Genomic DNA, 22,637 nt, shown 5'->3' on the forward strand with positions numbered 1-22,637 from the left:
ACAGAGGTAAAGGATCATCCTCTTGCTAACACTCCATTATAAGTGCTCTCTTTGTGTACACCGAGTCATTAGAATGCTCTTCCTACGAGCTGCTTCCTGACTGACACCTTCACTACACAGCTAGCCCCTGTGTGATCATAACATGCACAGAAGGCCCCTAGTCACTCTCTTCCAACCTTTTTGTACTCTCATGTTTTGCCTTACATCATGGTTATCTGTACACTAATATGAGGATTTGTGTGTAATGCATTTTTAGCCGTTATTTGTGGATTGCTGACTTTTTGGTCCGAGCTCACAAGAGAACCACTGTACCTATTGCACCTTTTTTTCACTTTGTTATAGGTTCCATTATGCACACGTGTATTTCAATAATGCTTAAATGTTGAGACGCGGCCGGCCCTAAGAGGTTGTAGGCGGCTTGCTGTGTTAGATACTTCATACTACTGCTCATCGGAGGCCATACCCTATCTGGGAATTCAGTTGGCGGCCACATTACAGGACACTGGCCATCTAAACTATGCCCGCATTCGCCAGTCTGTCAGGTCTGAGAGGGGTGGACTGGGGCTCCCAGACTTGTTGCTATACTATCAAGGGGCGCAGCTGCGGACACTAGTGGCATGGAGCAGGTGGGAATCCGAGAAGCACTGGCTTTTTTTCAAGACCAGGCGGTGGCGGGCCGCCCGCTCCAGGAGGTTCTTTTCCTTCGAAGGCAACACCGTCCCCCTAATCTCTACGCTTCACACATTACAAGGGTCACGCTGGAGGTATGGGATCTTGTTAACATTAAGCACGAGCTCACAACTTTTCAGTCTCCGCTTACGCCCTGCTGGATAACCCTGATTTCGGCCACGGCCTTTACTCTGTGGCGCCCGGCGGGATGCAGGTTCTTATTCTATCTCTACTCAGCGGAGGGGGTCATTCCCTTGGACGCCTTTCGACAAGAATTTGGCATGCCTGAACAGGAACGGCTCCGATATTTCCAGGCGCGACACTGGGCACTTAGCGGGCAGATCAGGGAATGGGCAGACCGGCTACTTATTCCCTACAAATATTGGCTGATCATGAGAAGTTCAGACAAAAAGCTCATATCGGACCTTTACCGCATGCTTTTAGGCCGATATGCACATATTTACAACTCAGGGAAAGCACCCTGGGAAAAGGATCTGGGGCGTACACTTAGCAACAAAGACTGGGAGGGTATTTTTTTTTTTTTTTTTTTTTTTTTTTTTAATCGGGCACGAGACTCTGCCTACCATATGGGCTTGACCGACACCCTCACTAAGATCACTTCGTATTGGCATTACACCCCGGAGAAGCTCCATGAGATGGATCACAAGCGGGAGGTGTCCTGTTGGCGCGGGTGTGGAGAGAGGGGTACTCTGGTTCACCTACTATGGGACTGTGTCCAGTTTCAGGAATATTGGAAGCTGGTCCTGGATGAAGTGGACTCACACTTGGATACGTCTATCCCAAGATTCCCGGCCTATGTTTTGCTAGGACTGCCCAATCCCATTACTTACCCAGTGCGCTCGCACCGGGGCAAACTGATTGTCATAGCCTTGGGTTCCTTGCCCCTACCTGCAGGGCCGGTCGCTCCACACACCGCGCAGCTCCCCCCGTGAGTGCCGGGACCCCTGACCCATCCGGTGCTGCCTCGCACAGCTGTGTGCCTGGATTGCTGTTCTGCCGGTTCTTTGCTGGTCTGTGTACTTTTTTCCTTAGCTTGTGCCCCTGCTTTTGTATTTGTTGTGCTTCCTGTGCCCCTGTATTTTCGCCGTCCTAGTGTCCTTTTCCCGCCGCTTCTCCCCCTCCCCGCCGCTGCTCTCCTGCGGCCCGCCCCTTTTCTCTTTTGTAACCCGCCCATTGGCCACCCCGCTCCCGCCTCCCAGCTTCTCCTCCCTCCCACTTCGCCATTTATGGAGGCCGCCGCACGGGAGCGAGGCGGACGTGCGCTGCGGGTGCGCCGATTGTGCGCCAAAGGCGCGCCAAAGGCAAGCCCGTCTACGCCCGTCCGCGCCTGGCCCGCGCCCAGCGCCAGAACCCCTGGTCCCAGCAGAGGTCAGCCCACCCGCCGGACGTACGACGCCGCCACCCTCAACACCGGCCGGTTCCCCAGTTGCTACCGAGCAACCCCGAGACGCACCCACGGACCCTTCACCTGCCAATCCTGCAACTTCTCCTGCATCCGGACCCGCGCCGCACCCGCCAAGCCGAGCACCAGCAGCAACCATCTGAAGTTCATCCTGCTCAACACCTGCTCCGTCCACAGACACGCCGTGGGACTCTGGAACCTGCTCGACACCACATCTCCAGACGCCGCCTTCCTCACGGAAACCTGGATGAACGCCTCCTCAGCGCCCGACATCGCCATCCCGGACGGATACAAGATCACCCGGAGGGACCGCGTCAACCAAACAGGAGGAGGCATCGCCATCGTCCACAAGAACACCATCCGCATCACGACCACCTCAGACGACACCCTCACAGCCACCGAACATCTTCACTTCCAGATACACACCGACCCCAAGACCACCCTCAGAGGCACCCTCATCTACAGACCCCCGGAACCTCGCACACAATTCAGCGAAGACATTGCAGACTTCATCAGCCCACACGCCCTCTCCTCCGCTGACTACATCCTCCTAGGGGACCTCAACTTCCACCTGGAGAACAACAACGACAGCAACACCACCACCCTGCTGGACAACCTCGCCAACCTCTGACTCAAGCAACTGGTGAACACCCCAACCCACTACGCCGGCCACACGCTTGACCCAGTCTTCTCCTCCAGCAAGTATATCTCCTTCAGCCACTCCACCTGACTCCACTGGACAGACCACAGCTGCGTCCACTTCAGCTTCAGAAGGACCACGACTCACCACCACCCGCAACAGGCTCCCCGCAGGAGCTGGAACAAGATTACCACCGACCAGCTCACCACAGGCCTGAACCAGAATCCTCCCGCCAGCTCAACGGACCCCAACCAATCAGCCAACAACCTCACACAGTGGATCACCAACTGCGCTGACGACCTCGTACCCCTGAAAAACCATCCCAGCAGGCCCGGCAGCAAGAAAGCTTCCTGGTTCAACGACGATCTCAAGAACTCCAAGAAGAACTGCCGCACCCTCGAGAAAGCCTGGCGCAAAGACCCGTCTACAGACAACATGACTGCCCTCAAGCACGCCACCCGCAAACACCACCAACTGATCCACACCGCCAAGAAGACAGCATTCAAGGAACGACTAGACAACAACTCACACAACAGCAAAGAACTCTTCAGCATCGTCAAAGAGCTCTCCAACCCCAGCGCCGGAACCGGAATGACATCACCCCCTCGCAAGAACTCTGCGACTCACTCGCCTTGTTCTTCCACAGCAAGATCGCCGACATACACAACAGCTTCGGCGCACAGACCACGCACCCAACCACCGAACCGACGCCCCCCACCACCACCCTCCACGCCTGGACCCCGGTCAGCACCGAAGACACCATCCACATGATGAACACCATCCACTCCGGATCACCAACCGACCCATGCCCCAACCACATCTTCAACAAGGCCGACACAGTCATCGCACCCCAAATCCGGGACATCATCAACTGCTCCTTCAACACCGCCAACTTCCAGGAGAGCTGGAAGCATGCCGAACTCAGCGCCCACCTGAAGAAACCATCAGCAGACCCCACCGACCTCAAGAACTACCACCCCATCTCGCTCCTCCCTTTTCCTGCCAAAGTCATCGAGAAGACCATCAACAGACAGCTTGCCGGCTTCCTCGAGTCGAACGGATCCCTCTACTGCTCGCAGTCCGGCTTCCGAGCCAACCACAGCACCCAGACCGCCCTCATCGCAGCCACTGACGACATCCGAGCCCTGCTCGACAACGGGGAAATAGCTCCCCTCATCCTCCTGGACCTCTCCACAGCGTTCGACACTGTCTGCCACCGCACTCTAGTGCAGCGCCTCAGCAACATCGGAATCCAAGAGAAGGCACTAGAATGGATCATCTCGTTCCTCGCAGAAAGAACCCAGAGAGTCCGCCTCCCCCCGTTCAGATCCGAGGCCACCAAAGTCATCTGCGGCGTACCACAGGATCATCACTCAGCCCCACCCTCTTCAACGTCTACATGAGCCCCCTCGCGGCCATCGCATGCCAACACAACCTCAACATCATCTCCTATGCCGACGACACCCAGCTGATCCTCTCCCTCACCAACGACCCAGCCACCGCCAGAACCAACCTACACGAAGGGATGAAAGACGTAGCCGAGTGGATGATTAACAGCCGCCTGAAACTGAACTCAGACAAGATGGAAGTCCTCATCCTTGGATCATCACCCTCTGCCTGGGACAACTCCTGGTGGCCCCCGGCCCTGGGCAACGCCCCCAAACCGACGGACCACGCACGCAACCTGGGATTCATCCTGGACTCCTCGCTCTCGATGTCCAGACAAGTCAACGCCGTCTCATCATCATGTTTCAACATCCTACGCATGCTCCGAAAGATCTTCCGATGGATCCCCACCGAAACCAGGAAGACGATCACCCAGGCACTCGTCACCAGCCGACTGGACTACGGAAACACCCTCTACAAAGGAACCACAGCCAAACTACAGAAAAGACTTCTCCGCACGACTCATCCTGGACATCCCCCGCCACAGCCACATCTCCGGACACCTGAGAGCTCTGCACTGGCTCCCTGTCAACAAGAGAAACACGTTCAGACTCCTCACCCACGCACACAAGGCGCTCCATGACCTGGGCCCCTGGTACCTCAACGACCGCCTGACCTTCTACACTCCCACCCGCCAGCTACGATCAACCAGCCACGCCCTCGCCGCCATTCCACGCATCCGAAGAGCCACCATGAGAAGAAGATCTTTCTCCTACCTGGCAGCCAAGACGTGGAACTCCCTCCCCATCCACCTCCGTCAGACCCACGACCACCTCTCCTTCAGGAAGCAACACAAGACCTAGCTGTTCGAGCAGTAGCAGACCCCCCTCCCCCAAAGCGCCTTGAGACCCTCCGGGTGAGTAGCGCGCTATACAAATTTCTTGATTGACTGATTGGTTCCGCACTACAGAATATTCTATCCCATTGGCGTACCACACACATCCCCACCTTTCAGGGTTGGTTATACAGTCTCTGGAACGTTCTGGGTATGGAAAAGTTGTCCCTGATTGTGAAGGGGGAGGGTGACAAATATCCAGAACTGTGGCCGCCCTTTTTATCATTACTGGCAACGGAATTCAGAGAAGTGACCTGTCCCAGATACCTACGGTTACTGATGCTATCGCAGGGAGAAGGTTTGGGATCCTCCTTTTAGATGATACTGTGGGTGCAGGAGGATACTGGAACTGGAAGAGGGGTGGTGGGTGGGTAGTTGGGGGGAAAACGGAAATCGGGGAAAGGGATTTAGTTATTGTTTCTACGTTTGGATACTCACATGCTTGCTCAGATAGACCCTTCGACCATGGCAGTGGTCACGCAGCCACGTTATGTCTAACTCTGGCTACTGTTGTTCTTTCTTCTATGATGACGTCTATCATATTACTGTCAGGGACATATATTGCGTTGTACTATGTATGTGTGTTTCTTAATTTGTCAATAAACCGATTTAATACTAAAATCAACAATCACCTCAGACTTCACCCTTCTACGAGCAGACCATCACAAGTTAGGCGATAAGGTGCGAGAACAAGCACTTACAGAACTGGAACGTGTCAGGAAAAGTCACACCGCAGCCCTACAGGACTTAATTTATCGAACTGGAGGACAGGGCGGAAGATGCTGAGGGACGCTCACGTAGAAACAACTTCAGCGTAGTGGGACTACCGGAAAGAGAGGAAGGACGTAATACAGAAGAATTTATTGAGCGCTGGATTAGGGACCTACCACCTGCCGACACCCCGTCTCCCCAGTTTGTGGTTGAGCGAGCACATCGGGTCCCTGCACATAAGCCACGGCCGGGAGTCTGTCCACGCCCATTCCTGTCCAAAGTTCTCAATTACAGAGACAAAGACTTGATATTGCGCGAAACCCGCAAGATGCCAAGTGTAAAAATAGGAAATAGCCAGATTATGTTTTTGCCGGATTACACTGCGCAGGTCCAACAAAGCAGGAGCGCATACTCAGTGGTGAACGGGAGCTGCGAGAACTCGAACTAAACTACTCTTTGATATTCCCTGCCAGACTGCGGGTAGTTGCAAACAGAATGGCATGCTTCTTTGATTCGCCAGCCGAAGTCTGGGGACTGGCTGGAAGAATCGGGAACGTGGACTGGGCCCAGGCCCTCCGCAGATGCAGAACTACAGAAACCTAACAGAAGACAACGAACTTGCAGTAGACGCAGCAGATTCGGAACAAATGCCACTGTAACAACCACCGCTCCCAACCTAGAAGAGATTAGGGCAGAGAGACAGGAGGTGATCGACGTGGCCGCTGCACTGGGGACTGCGCCGCAAAGTACGGAGAGTCAGCAGAGCCAGTTTAGATACTCTGAAACCAACTCCTCCACATTCTCCAGACTAGGTGATCCGGAAGAGTATCAACTGCCAGATGTCACACCACAGACGGCGGATGACCGGATGACATCATACAACTTTAGACAGACAATTCCACTGTGCCGGGAACACGCACACAAAAGTATCTACCTACTTGGCAAACATGTTGTGATGAATAATGCAACCCTCCCCCTCTTCATTTACCAGTTTGTGCCTGGTATGAGTGTTGGCGCTCCCTTACGCACTGCCACAGTCGTCGACGCTTGCCAAGCGGCGCAACACAGGGTACCCGCGGAGCGCATGCTCCCCGACTAATCGGATTGGCTGGGAGGGTACTCAGGCCAAAACCAAACACAGAGGGCCAACACAACCCATTCCAGACACATACCACAGGAGTCCACCCCACAAAACCTTAGAGTAACAGTTACAGCCTAACGTTAGGCAATCTAGTTTGGATGAAAACCCAGTTGGAATTCGCCCGACAGTTATGCATAGTTCCGTTTCCGGATATGTGTTGTTATCGAAGACACTGAGTTGGAGCACACTCACACAAATCAGCAATTGTAGCGCCCTGCCCCCCTGTTGCCCATCTGATCATCCCAAGAAAGAATCATGGTCCAAGTCAACGTAGTGACATGGAATGTGCGCAGCATACACTCACCGGTGCGTAGGTACTCTATCTATTCTTATTTGCAATGCAGATCAGTTTCAAGAAACACACATTTCCGGTAAAAGTTATTCAGCTCCCGAGCGGGGTGTCCTCATTTGGGTAAGGGCTGGGATTCCATTTACAAGTGAACGGGTACTAATTGATTCTGAAGGCAGATATACATTAATCAGCGGCAGACAATGGGCAACCGATACTCATTGGTGCCATCTAAGCCCTGAACACGGGCCAGCCAGCCTTCTTAGAAAATCTCACGAAGACATTAGCTGGTTTGAGCGGAATGCCCTGTCTCTTTGGGGGGGAAGGGGGGGGGGGGCACTTCAACTCTGCGCTTAGTATAGATCTGGATAGATCGTTCCCGCCCCTGTCCAAACCCACAGCAGCGTCCAATGCACAGGCCCTCACACACTGGCTAGCACACTGGGCACTTAAAGATATATGGCGCACTATCAATCCCCACACTCTTGTCTACTCGTACTACTCAGCGGTGCATGGCCTGCATGTACAGTTTGATACAATAGTGGGATCCCCTGCACTCCTCCCCCTGGTACAGCGTGCAGAATACTTTGCCCGGATACATTCTGATCATAATCTGCACATATTACAACTGCATTGGGACGTTGGCCGGCCCCCTTCCCCCACATGGAGACTCCAAACTGAAGCGCTGGAAGACCCAGCATTCTGCTCCTAACTGGGCATGGCCCTACCCACATATTTTGAGATATGAAAACATGGCAGAGGATGCTTTAGTGGAATGGTAGGCCTTCAAGGTCACAACGCAAGGACATTGCATGGGTATGACCAGGAACATACGTAGGCAACTCTCATCCGACTAAGCACAATAGAAAAGCAGCTGCTGCAGTAGGAGGTGGAGGGGGAAGGTGAGGGTAGGGATAAGCAGCGCTTGGAAACACTGTGCACGCAACATGCAGAGCTACTAGAACGCCTCCGCTGTCACAATTATGCGGCGCACACAGCCTGAACACACGCCACCACTGACGGGGCGGGTCGACCTCTAGCCTGGCTAATTAGCCAAGAACACGCCCCCAAACCCATCAAAGCACTACAAATCAGCGCCGGAACACAAATACATGCGCAACAAGACATCCACAAGGCCCTGACAACACTACAGCCAATTGTATCAATCCCACTGCAGTTGGGAGTCACACACCCGGACAGCCTTTTTAGACCGGATTCAATTGCCCGAGATAGAGACGGCGCTCAGTGATATGCTGGATGAGCCAATCTCACTCGAGGAGATTGAGGAAACTATTTCATCCCTGGCCACAGGGAAGACCCCGGGACCAGATGGACTTGCAGCGGAGTACTATTAAACATATTGGGTGACAATGGGCCCAAGATTGCATGCCCTTTACACAGGCGCGAAAGATGCGGGACGACTTCCCCCCACGCTTTGCGAGGCGCACCTTATCTCGATGCCCAAACCTGACAGAGACCCAACTCACATGAACTCCTACAGGCCCTTTGCCCTGATTAACACAGACTATAAGCTTCTAGCGAAGGTACTGGCTGAAAGGCTGGCACAGGTGGTTCCCGCTCTGGTAAACGCGGACCAAAATGGTTTTGTGCCAGCTCGAGGCACCTCTCTTAACCTGCGGCATTTCTTCCGAATAGTCAAATACTCCACGTACACATGTCCAAGGGCAAGCTGGGTTGTGCTTGATCCTGAGAAAACTTTTGACTTCCTCAAGTGGAATTATATGTTTGCCACTCTTCAGAGGTACAAACAAGGCCATGCCTTCTTTGTAGGTCCTTTTCTTTCTTAGGCCCTAAACTGTGGAATTCTCTCCCCTTGATTATCCGTACCGAAACAAGCTATGTTCGCTTTCGTAGAGCCATCAAGATCTGGCTGTTCAACCAATAAATTTCTTCTCTTTCATGGTATACACTTTCGGTCATTCAGCATACTGTCTTTTTAGCGCCGGGAAACCCTTTTAGGTAGCTGTCGCGCTCTATAAACTTAATTAATAAATAATAAAATAAATAAATTAGTCCGCCTGCTTTACACAAACCCAGTGGTAAGGGTGAAGGGCCCATACATCTCGGAGGAGATTCCAGTGCGACGGGGGACGAGGCAATGCTGCCCGTTGTATCCCCCTTCTCTTCGCTCTTGCAATGGAGCCGCTAGCGGAGTCGATCCGGAAGCAAACGCAGGGGGGCATACAGTTAGGAGACGGCCTGCATAAAGGTATCACTATACGCGGAAGACCTTTTAATTTATCTTCACAACATCATCGATGTACCAGACGATTTGGCTTAAATCTTGCGGGATTTTGCCGCTATTTCTGCACTAAAGGTAAACATCAGCAAGTCCAAGCTTTACACCTTTAGTGCGGTGTCCCTTACATAGGCCTCGTACTAAACTGGGTGAGGGTACAATGGAATGCAGATACATTCCGATATCTTGGAATCCGAATATATCGCCTGCCTACGGATCAATCGGACGGCAACCTAGGTAGGGCGTTAACGGCCATCAAATCCCAGATGCAATTCTGGAGCACGCTTCCTTATGCGGTGACAGGCAGGGTGGCGTTAGTGAAAATGGTGGCCCTACCAAGATTATTGTACTATTTTACTAATCTATCCGTTCACATGCTGATCTCCTTTTTGTTACACTGGAGAAGTTGATATAGAAAACAATTGGTTCTGTTGGGCGATACAATTTCTGTGATAAAAAATATTCAATACAAGAGAAAAGGTGTTTCACACTTCCTTTTGCACAATAAATGAAAAAGTGATTTCAATTGAGAAAACACCATGAAAACACAGGGAGAGTTGATTTATATTTTCCGAGAAGTATTGAATATTAAATGGCTGTCACAAATACAAGTCAATTGCGAAAATACAAAGGTGACTATTGTGAGAAGGTGACATGGTGACTGGTGAAGTGAACAGTACACTACATACAAAAAATACATATGTGACAAATTAAAAGAATGGTTGAATTTCTGTCCAGTCTCGTTATTTAACACATGTAATGCAAGACCCAATACTGATGACTATTGGTAAAGCGAACTGTGTAGGCATGTGTGATGGGAAAGTGCTGACATTTCAACCCTGGACATGGCGCTAAATGGTAAGCGTCACTGTGGTGGATAGGGAGGGGTGGACAGCCAAAAAGTCAAGACGAAGTGGGGATCCAAAATTGCTCTCCAAAATGCTAATTCAAACAGTTTGGTTCAGTAGCAATGCTGAGTTTCTCCACCATTAGGTTGGAGTCTTAAACATGGGCGATGCCACAGCAAAACACAACATCCACCAGCCGGTTGGAGTCCTGTGCTACAGCCTTCACTTTGTAAAAGCAGCCAAGAATTAAAGTAAAAATGTAAAAAATTAAAGTTGAGTGCTTCAGAACAGCTTGCATCGGTTCTTCCTTCAAGGAATTATTCTTGTGGATAAGTTGGTCAGGGACTTCATATGAGGCCCCAACAGACACAGAGTGGCGATTAAAAACTCTCTCTATCAAGGGGGTCAAGCAGCTGTCTAGAACACTACGACTTGGCAGCGCAACTTCAATGGGTGGTCAGATAGATGGCAGATCACCAATGCGAAGATATTGCAACCACACTTCCGCCGCTCACGCGGTCCCATATTCTCCAGCTTTTTCATCCAGGTGCGCGCACATGGCCTCCTGAGTCTCAGTGGCTGAGTGTAGCCCACAGATGTTACAAAAAGAGTCTCTACATAACTCGAAGCATAACGTCTTATGCCCCCGCCCTTCCTCTAGAGGGCGCTCCTAAAAGACCAGGGATATTTACTGATTTAGAGTTGCAAAAGTAGCACGCGGCGGGGGTCCAGACTCTGGGAGACCTCTACCGCGAAGGTGCTCTGCTTCCTTATGTGACTCTGATAGAAGAAGACAGGCTCCCCGCGGGACAATTTCTCCAGCACCGGTCTTTATTAGCCTTGCTCATGGCGCTATGGGGACACCTAGCGACTGAATCGCCACACACCTAACTATGCAAAACTTGCATGTAATGGGACAAGGCAGACACCTGACACGGTGGTTCGCAACCTCGCTGCACCAACATGTGGCGATCAAGTTAAACCCCCTCGGGTATAAATGGGAGCAAGATCTAGGCAGAAAATTTTTGGACAAAGAATGGGGGCAGGTACTGGCCATCCCAGTTCAGATCCCCAGGAAGGTGGTGAGGTTTAGGCAGATCCAATATTACATCATGCACAGAGTATACTACACGCCGGCCAAAATCAACAGATACTTTCATCGTACCGATTCCGCAGGACACGCAACGCCAAAGTCACATCTAGATTTTTGGACCTAGGAATAATAGCTGCCAATCGGCTAATTACAAAACGATGGAAGGCTCCTGACCCCCCGCACTTAAAGGCTTGGAGACACTCCACACTCGCATAGGCTAGGGCAGAGGGCATCGCAATTCACAGCGAAGAAACAACAGGCCTTAGGAAAATACCAATAACTACACACTGGGAAGTGATCCTTATAGCACTGCAACAACATGCAGGCCCGCCAGCCCAACCCGCATTGACGCCCGGCCCAGATGGGCAATGCCGCGCACGCGACAAGACTCCCTGAGGCACCCACGGACACAAATCCCGCAGCTAAAACAGGCGTTGGCACATTTACGGGGGGAACATGGTTACAGTAATGGGCACAGACATTACAGGTAACATATCCATACACATGCACAGGCACGTGGAGGTACTCCAACTCCGCTCCAAGTTCTAAGTCCGACCGCCCCCTCCCCATGTGGATAAAAGTACAGTTAACCATGGTCCCCTATATCAATCCAGAAACTCAATGTTACTGACTAAAAATGATGTTTGTAGGCATCCTTGTAGGATTGGGCGTTGAATGGTGGTTACCGTCCTGGTACAACTCAATTGGTACTGTCACACATGCATGTCCAACAAATAAATAATTGTAACCATCTTGCCGTCAAAAGAAATGCTGTAAGAGATTTAAGGACATAGGATGCAAATCATGTAATGCTGTTTGTTACTGTTGTACTAAAACAAAAACAATAAAAATATTTTTTTTTATTTTCTTTTAAAAGACACCTCTTTAGTGAATGCACATTTTAAAAGAGCGTTGCCCTTGCTCCACTGCAACCAAATCGAATACACAGTGTTATACCGCAATACATAATCGCTTAAATCCCTTGCCCCCCCCCCTTATACCGTATAAGGGAACGCAATAATCCTCCAAATTCAAATTTAGAAGATCACAGCTCAGCATTACTAATGTTTTAGGCCTCAAAGTCTGCAATATGTGTAGAGCGCAATATGGTGCTTTCTGTGGACCAAGACTTCATTTTCTAAAAACACTGGTTACTAAAACTCAAATAGAGAAAAAAGTTTACCAATCTGAAGGTGCGTTTCATCGTATACAGGTTTTCCCAAAATCCATAAGGAGTACCTCGGCTCAGCAATAACAGGCACAGCACTCACAACTAAGAGTGAAACACAATACACCCTATAGTAAAATAGAGCACAATGAACCCCAAAGTGTGTTCAACGTGCTCTTATTTCTGAACCAAGATTGCAGCATGCTGCAAGGTTGTTGTAAGCAACAAGTTGCAATATTAGAAACAAGCTACTATTTGTTCTGTATTCTTCAGTGTGTGACTTCACCCTTGTTGTTTCAAAAGCAACATTATTACGGATGCTCAACATTTTGAAGACGAAAAAGTTTACATTGCAACCTGTTAAAATGAATCCGGGCGTGAAAACAGTTTGCTTCGATTAAAATACTTTTGTGCGCGAAAAGAACTCAAACTAAGCGTAACACTGCAGCCTGCTACCAACGGCACAGCAAGTGAGGAATCAGTGTCACTGAAGAGCTACATGGGGTCTACAAACTTTGAGACATCGATTTTCTGAGGATGTTCCATTCCTTCTCTGTAATACCCCGAAAGTTCCCAACGTCCCTCTGGGCACAGAGCAGAAATGAGATTAACATTTACAATAGAATCTAGTTTATGGTGCTCTGTGTCAATTTGGAATCTTCTCATCCACAAAACGTGAAAATTAGCGCACACATTCGAGTCAGCTATTGTGTAGTGATAAATTCACTTGAAAACATTTTTTCGCAATGGTGTTTTAAAAGCTACGTGCCTCAGAGAAGGATGGAAAATACTTTCAGAAATTGTATAGGTCTGTGTACATTAGGTACTATGTTGCATTTTAAATTAATGCCTTTTCTGCAAAATATGAACTCCAGGCCCACATAAATGCCCTGGGTTGCGTCTTTATGTCAGTCTCTGCCTACATTCCCATTTTCTTCTTGTTTCAGGTTTGTGGCTCAAAGGGAGATGCACGTTAAAGTATAGAAACTGTCACTTGAATCATCCACCAACTTCGCCCCAAGCAGAACTTTCAGAAGGACCAAGTTGGACATTATCATTCTAAAGAAGATCACACTAGATCACCAGCCTCTACACTAGGTTTAATAAAGAGAACAAGAATTTTTTTTTGATTCCACACTTCCAAGGCATGATAGACATTTGACAATACACAATTTCACAATGTAATTCTTGCATGAATTCCATACATTATCTAGCTGAGCCTTCTCAATAAAATGAATCCAGAAAATACGCTGCATAAACATAAATGCCAATAACCTGCCAAAAAAAAGTTAATTTTCCTGAACATTGCGAATATCCCAATTTATGCTTTGGCTTTAACAGTGTAATTACCATATTATGTTTACGACTGCTGCTAATCTTTATACATTCCATAGCTCCTTGCTATTTGCATGCTAATACTCTCAGTTGTTCATATGAGCCAAAAAATGTTCCCAGATCATAAGACCCAATTTCCGTTTTCTTGCCCCCTTTAGCGAGTATAGACTAAATTCCAAGCTAGCTATTCTGTTTAGCTTAGCACTCCATACCTCGAACAAGCTTTTCTACAGCATTTCAGAATTAATATGCAGCAAATGGGATTCATTAGAACATAAATCCAAACACAGTGACAGTGTTTAATTCTAGGTATTTCCTCTGTTTTTGCTACAACTTTGGTTCTACTGCACAGCTTCATTAGGGTCTTGTAATGTGGACTACATCACAATTACATGGCTAAAAAGAGTAATGGTATACATTATCAGCATTGGATCTTTCATAGATTCACTAGCATGAATTACTCCTGATGTCAGGGTGGAATGCAGCGATAACCGTAGAGTAGCAGTAAGCCTACAAAACCTACTTTTTAAGGCCTTAATTAAACCAGTTTCCCTGTAATAGAATGCTCATCTCAATGAAAAGAACTTGAACACTGCCAATGAGGTGACTTTGTCAAGACTCAGCCCTTCCAAAAGCAATCTCACCTTTGATTCCAACCTACATTGTGTGGAAAAGGAATTGCAGAGCTTTGCTCATCCTAATGACAGATACAGCTTAAATATTTTGTCAAATCGGTATTTACAACTATCCTTTTCCCTGTTTGAGTGGGGAAACTGCCTTTTCAACGAAGCCGTTTCCACGAAATCTTTAACCACGCATGCAGTACAACGCATGCGTGGTTACCACTAAAGCCTTTACCACGCATACCTTTACTACGATGTTTGTAGTAAAGGCATATGTGGTAAAGGTAAAGAGTAAAAAAAAAAAAAGGGGGGTTTGGGGGGTCTCCCCCCAAATAAAAAAACTCACCAGAAGTCACGACGGAATCTGCACATAATCAGCGTCGTTTAAGAGAAATCGGAAAAAAAATTCCGTTTCCTCTTAACGACGTATGACGTCACCACGCAAATAGTCGAGGCAAAGGTTATGCGTGGTAAACAAATTTTGTTGTAACGCATGCGTGGTAAAGGCATGCGTTGCAACGGAATTCGTTGTAACGTCATACATTCGTTTGAGTGTCATCCTCATGGCTACCCCTTCGCAAAGTTAACAATGGAGATAACATGGTTTCCTCTAGAGGAAGAGACAGTTTAGCAAAAGGTTCAGACAAATATTAAATAAAGCAATACTATTAGTATTTTGAATTTCCGAGAAAGTTTTGGGATTTTCGATTATAATCTAGCTGGAAAGCCTCAAAGAACACCTTGAATCGTAAGTAGAGTTTGATACACCTCCATAAAATGTAAAAGGATTTACGGTAAAAGCAGCAGCACATTATGAGTAAGCACTAAACCTATTACAATGCCAATGATGTACAGAAGCAGTGCAAGCTTGTCCCACAGTAAATGAGATCAAGAGACAGATGGTGTTTGTTGGGGAGGGGGCCATGGTTTAAAGGTGAGGGATGTCACATGTGTATGATCATGTGTGAAAGAACCATGGTCTGAAAGCATGTGCTAGTGTCTTTAATGGATAGGAGTGTGTGTGCGTAAGAGAAGATGCACTCTTGTGTGTGGTAATGTGACACTACCACATTCCAATACACGAGCAATCACATCTCAGTGATACAATAGCCAGAGAAAATGGAGATCTTTTTTTTTCTTTTAAAGACTACATTTCAAGATAAATATGTAAAACCATATGCTTTCACTTTCAAAGTATCTATTTAGTGCAACGAATTATTTAGTTACAGAGAGAGGCTTTAATTAAGGTAAGTAAAGAATATAGGCAATGAAGACCAAGGTTTGTTTCAATCGAGGATTTTATTTTTAAACATGGGGGTCCTGAAACTACATATCAACGGTCAGTTACTAGTTCTGACAATAGCTCCTTTTATAAAATACTTGCTGGGGCAGTCTCATTACTTTATATCGGTAAAAGGTGTATATTCTACCCAAATCCACTGTAGTCTCGTTACCAGAATAATAAATCCGAGAGTCCTCAAGGGTTTTCAGCGGTTAGACAACCAGACTAACTGACCCTTTTCAGGAACAAGGAGGGACTATATGCGAGGTTTTGAATTAAACAGTTAAACTCGCCAATCCGAGGAGATACATTTAACACTAGGAAACAAAGTCCCTTCCTGATATAATACGGAGCAGTCTCTAGAATCATTAGTACAACAGTGACTAAGAAGCGTGACAAATCAAACCTGCCAGCAAAACACTTAACATTACAACACCTCAAGGATTGTTATAAGCCACTGGTTATCCTACTTCCCTTTATCTTTATAATGTTGTAATACAAATGAATTAATGGCGGCTAAGAAACTAAAAAGCAAAACCAACCAGCTGTATGCCAGCAAGCTAAGGAGATCAGACCAGGATGGAGCGGGAGGGGAGGAGAAAGGAAGCTAAATATATCTCTCGCTCTCTCTCTGCTTGTGGTAATAAAGACAGAGAGCGTGGAGGATCACAGGACCAGACACAGGAGTGAGCGTGGCACAAAATACAGGAAGACGTAAAGGGTGCCATTCAGAACAAATTCAGTGGGAGGGGTGTATTAGGACAGCAGTAAACAAAAGGAACAAAAAGGCAGACCAGAATATAGGTATGGGTAAACCAAAACAACTGGAGAAGCTAAAGGGGGAGCAGTGGAGCAGTTTGGCGAGTAAATCATATGGGGACGGTTTCGTTGTTGTAGCAACGTAATTAATGTTGGAACAGTTCATGGTACAGGTTGTATACGGGGAATGGCCATTAGTGCCATGGGAAGAAAGTACTATTTCATCATTCAGATTTATTATGTACACATGGGGTTGTGATAGGAAACAGTATGCGCGATGAGTATGTAAAGTTTGAATCATTTAAACCATTAATTAACTTTATCTTGACTGACTTGCAGGACAATTCACATTACGTTTGTAACTGCATGGGAAGATATTTGCATTTCATTCTTTAGTATCATTCATTCTCAGTGAACTGTAAGAAATTACACTTTTTAATGTACATTTATTCTAGCGAAGAAAGAGCCTTACCAGTTCCTTTCACATTTGCCTGTAAAACATTCCCCTTTTAGTGTATATAGCAAATGTAAGAATAAAGATCAAATACAGAAATTGTTCGAAGCTACAAGTTTTTAAGTTTAAATAGTTACTAATGAAGAAGAATCCATGGCCACTATTCCAGATGTCCAGACTGGGCAGGAGAGAATTCAACTAATAACTAACAAACATAATTCACGAGTTCTGTTCACTAGGAATGATTATCAGTTTGAGCTCTGTGAATCAGTGAAATGACAGAACTGAATATGTGAAGGTTGAAAGCTATGTTTTATAACTCTAGAGAGTTCGTTTCTCAGAGTATTTCAATAAATAGAAAATAAGGTTGTTCCCAAGCGCTGGGTTCTGCTTTTCCCAGCATGCACCACCTAGTACATTATACACCTGAATACAGAACCTTTGAGCTCACTCTGCAACACCATGCACAAAACTCTACTTCGGATGCTCAGTCAGTCTAGCAAACTGAATTAAAAATAAAGTAACGGAGGATAACTATTCAATAAATGAGGTCCGGCAAAAAACATTAAAAAAATTAAATTAGGAGGAGCTTCGCTGCCAACCAAGATGGCCGCGTGAGCTCGGAGCTCCGAAGACCTCCCGATCCTCCGCAATCATCCTGAGATCTATCCTGTCCCACGATTGTGGGAATCGGTTGCTAAGCCGGTCCCGAGGCGGCACCCGCTTTCGGAATGAAAATCGGACATTCCTGGACTCAGTTAGCTCGACGGACACCGGAGGCTCCGCCCACATCGCTGTTGACCGTTGCGGGGTACAGCGGTATCTCCGCATGGCACCTCCCTGCCTGTGCATCGTCTTCCCGATGGGCGCTGCCGATCCTTGATCACCCTGCTGTGCAGCCTTAGCACAGGACTTTGGAAGTAGCACCGTGCGCACTGGGCATACTGCACTGGACCCTCTCGCCCCTGGAGTCCCCCCGTCCCCGGGAGTGCCAACATGGCGGGCAAGGGCGGCTCGGACGCAGGCAGATCACAGCGGCTCAAAGTGAAACCGTCCCAGTCCCAGTCTACCATTCCGGAGCGATTCTCCCAGTCCAGGGGATCACCGGTGCTGACCGCACGTACTAAGGACTCGCAGAGGGACGAATCGCCGGACGACTCCGAGATAACACTTCGGGACGTCATGGGAGCGATAACGGGGGTGAGGACGGAGATGCATACTCTTCGAGATGAACTGTCCAACAAGGTGGACTCCCTGAAGATTGAGCTAAACCTCATCAGGACCGACCTCGGGAAGACGAATGACCGAGTGAAATCGCTGGACCTCAAGACCTCCAGCCTGGTCACTGATGTTTCTGACATACAGCTGGAAGTGCGCGACCTGAAATTGGCTAATGGCATGCTGGCACGTCGCCTGGACGAGTTCGAGGGTCGAGCACGGCGCCAGAATGTTCGCATCACCGGAGTGCCGGAACTGGCCGAGGAGGACTCGACCGAGCTTTTTGTGGAAGAACTGGTGGTCAAGAACTTGGCACCGGGGGGCCTGAGCAAGTTCTTCTCGGTAGAGAGGGCCCACAGGATCCCGGGTGGTCCACCGAAATCGGGTGCTTCCCCTCGCCCCATCATCGCGAGGCTGTTCAATTACAGGGACAGAGACGCTATCCTGCAAGCGTCGAGGACCGCGGGCCCTCTCCGCTTCCAGAACTCTGAAGTAAACTTCTTCCCGGACTTCACCCAGGCTGTCCAGAAAAAGCGCCAGAGCTTTACCGGGGTGAAACGGAGACTGAGGGAAATGGGCCTGCGCTACTCCATGCTTTATCCCGCCAAGCTTCGCATCGAGCGTGACCATCGGACCTTTTTCTTTGACTTTCCAAGTGATGCGGGACACTGGCTCGATACCCTGCCTCAGGAACGACGTGAACCAACCGACCAGGCGGAGGAGACCACCGGAGGGGCAGAAGCACAGGAATGATTGCTTGTCTCTTTGTTTTCCGAGAGATGGGCTGCCGTAAGAGACTTCGGCTTTTGCCATTGCAGCTGTTATTTGGACTCATTTTGTAATTACTATGGGGGATGACGGGGGGGGATGGGATGCCTCCTTTCTCCTCTTTGGGCTTTTTGTAGGTTAGTTAAAGGGCGACAGGCACGCTGCTAGTTGGGGTGGATTATAGTCTAATGCAGAGGTGCAGGGTGGTGGGTAGTTGGGGTGTGTTTCTTTGTATTCTTTCCTTGTTTTATTCTTTGTTCTGGCTGAGGGACTACTGGACTGCAATGTTATCGCTGTGGACGCCGTTGTGGGTGGGGGTGGAGACGTGGATCACCCTTGACGATGGGGGGTAAATCTCTTAATTTGCTGAGCTGGAATGTGAATGGGTTGGGGGACCGTATTAAGAGGGGTGTTGTGTTGCAGATGCTCAAGCGCTGTTCGCCTGATGTGGTTTTTCTACAAGAGACCCACTTGGTGGGGCATGCCTGTAAGGCCTTAGATAGACGTGGATACAAAATGGTGGCACACTCAGGGTTCTCCTCGGGTTCCAGAGGGGTGGGCATCATGGTGCGCTCGTCCCTCCCGTTGGAGGTGGAGTCCGTACTTGCTGACGATAGAGGCAGATACGTGGCGTTGGTGGGCAGATGGGAGGGCCGCACGCTAGTTTTGGTTTCAGTTTATGTTCCCCCGGGGTTGCAGGAGACTACTTTCAGGGACCTGGGAGGCGCCATTTTAGATCTCCCCGAGGGCTTGTTGCTGGTGGGTGGGGACTTCAACTCCGTAGTCTCCGGGGACTTGGACCGCTATCCACCCAGGGATCTCCGCCCTTCCCAGTCTTGGTTGCCTGAATTTTTGAGTTCCATGGGGATGATTGATTGTTGGCGATTGTTGCACCCTACCCAGCGACAGTACACTTTCCTCTCGGGAGCCCATGGTAGCCTCTCTAGAATAGACTACGTCCTCACCCCGGCTGCCCAGGCACAATCTGTATCCGCTGCGCGTCTCCTAGCCAGGGGCATCTCTGATCATTCCCCGGTCTGGGTCTCTTTCGATTTCCAGATAACCGCGTCCTCGCGAGTAGCTCCCATTAACCCGGGGTATTTTCGCGATCCGAAGACTAGGGCCCTCCTGACTAAAGCCATGGACCGGTACTTCGCCGAAAACACTGGCTCCGTTGACTCAGCCGTCTCCCTTTGGGAGGCCTTTAAAACTGTACTTCGTGGCGAGGCCTTCTCCCTGATTGCGGAGGCTCGCCGCCGCCGGGATGAGGAGGTGGTGCGGCTGGAATCTGATCTTGCTGACCTGAATGCCCAACTGGAGCTGGACCCATCTCCCGACTTGATTCACGCCCTCTCCCTTAAACAGTCGGAGCTCCGGGCGACCACCACTGACGCAGCGAGGGCCCTGAGCAGGGAACAACAGGGCAGGATATATGACTCAGGTGATAAGGCGGGCAAGCTCTTGGCGTGGCTGGATAGACGGGAACTGGCGTCCCGGGTGGTCCCGGAATTGGTGGGTGGGGATGGTTTATCCCTAACTGACCCGGCGGCTATAGTTGGGTCCTTCGCTGAATACTTCGAAGGGGTATATTCCTCCGCGAATCCTCTTTCCGAGTCTGTTTCGGCCTCGTTTTTGGAGGGCATCGACCTTCCCTGCCTCTCGGAACTCGACCGGGAAGACATGGATCGAGACCTGTCAGTGGATGAGGTGGCCCTGGCGATCCGCTCGCTGCGTTCCGGCAAAGCGCCGGGACCCAACGGTATCCCGGTCGAGATTTATAAACTCAAGGCAGACGCGCTGGCCATACCGTTGCGCAAAATGTTCCTGGAAGCCCGCGAGAAGGGGGAACTCCCCCTTGACCAGAGACTCGCCACCATTGTGGTGATCCACAAGGAAGGGAAGCCACGTGATTTGTGTCGGTCTTACAGGCCCATCTCGCTTCTGAACGCCGAACCTAAGATCCTGGCCAAACTGTTGGCCAACCGGCTGGTGGGAGTGATCGCGGACTTGGTTCACCCGGACCAGTCTGGTTTCATACCGCACCGGAATACGGCGCTCAACCTGAGGAGGCTCCACGCGGTCATGGCACGTGCTCACCTGCTTCGCGACCCCACAGTTCTCGCCTCCCTTGACGCCACTATGGCATTCGACTCGCTGGAGTGGAATTACCTGTGGGCAGTCCTAGCCAAATTCGGGTTTGGGCCCGATTATATTGGATGGGTCCGGCTGCTGTACTCCGTGCCGTTGGCTAACGTGGCCGTTAATGGCCGACTGTCGGCCTCCTTTGCGCTGCATAGGGGCACTAGACAAGGCTGTCCGCTCTCGCCGCTCCTGTTCGCCTTGGCGCTGGAACCCCTGGCGGCTTGGATCAGGACGCACCCTGATGTCTCCGGGATTACGTGGTCACCTGGTTTTGAGGACCGAGTGTCTCTTTACGCGGATGACATCCTCTTGTACCTCACCTCTCCTTGCCGCTCGCTTATAGTGGTTTTTGACCTGTTGGGTACCTTCGGGAGACATTCCGGCTTGGTGATCAACTGGTCTAAATCCTCGTTGTACACGTTGTATGGAGACACTCCGCGCCTCCCCCGCGGATGCTCAATACAGATAGCCCAGCAGGGCTTCCGGTATTTGGGCATATACGTATCGCGTGACCCTCGAGCCCGATACTCACAGAATCTCCTGCCACCGCTCGAACGTCTCCGCAGGGATGTCAAGGGATGGAAGAAGCTCCCGATCTCCCTGATGGGCAGAGCCGCTTTATTTAAAATGATGGCGCTGCCTCGCTTCCTCTACGCGTTGCAAAACACCCAGGATCCAGTCCCGGCCAAATATTTTGGTGAGATCGAATCCTTGCAGCGTGCGCTACTGTGGGATGGGAGGCCGCGAATCTCGCTGCTCAAACTGACCATACCGTGTTACGACGGGGGTATTGCCCTGCCTGATATGCGACGCTATTATTGGGCGTCTCAGCTTGCGGCCATTAACCACGGCCTTTATGGCCCGGCGACCAACCCGGGCTTCGCGATGGACCGGTGGCTAGTTAATGACGGGAACTATTATAGGGCCCTATACTCTAGGTCCTTAGACCGGAAGCTGACGGGCCCTACCAAGACGATGGTGCGTATATGGCGCGCGGTCACTGACACCCTGGGCTGGAAAGATAGAATTACTTTGGCCACCCCCCTCTATGACTCGGACCTATTGGGAAAGCTGTGGAAAACCAAGGGTTTTGACCGGTGGGACACCATTGGGATATCTAAGGTCGGTGACATGATGGCGAGGGGGAGGATCAAGTCGTTTGACGTGCTACAGTCCGAGTTTCAGCTGGCGCAGACGGAATACTTCCGGCACGCCCAGCTTAGTCATGCTCTCTCCCCTCACGTGACGGAAGAAGATGCAATCCCTGAGTCATCACCCCTAGAGGATCGGGTGCTGGACGGCCACATGCCGGACGGCGCTATCTCCCTGACGTACAAAAAGCTCATCAATGTGAGAGTGGATTTGCTTGATCGATTGAGGTTGCACTGGGTGACAGATGGTATAGAGATGGACGATGAGGAGTGGCAATCAGCGGTCTCCTCCCCCAGGGAGGTGGCCATATCAGCACGACTCCGACTAGTCCAGCGGAAAATACTACACAGGGTGTATGTCACTGGCCCTAAACTCATACAT

The sequence above is a fragment of the Lissotriton vulgaris genome, unplaced genomic scaffold (genome assembly GCF_964263255.1).
Source record: "Lissotriton vulgaris unplaced genomic scaffold, aLisVul1.2 SCAFFOLD_2625, whole genome shotgun sequence".
In the NCBI taxonomy this organism is placed as follows: Eukaryota; Metazoa; Chordata; class Amphibia; order Caudata; family Salamandridae; genus Lissotriton; species Lissotriton vulgaris.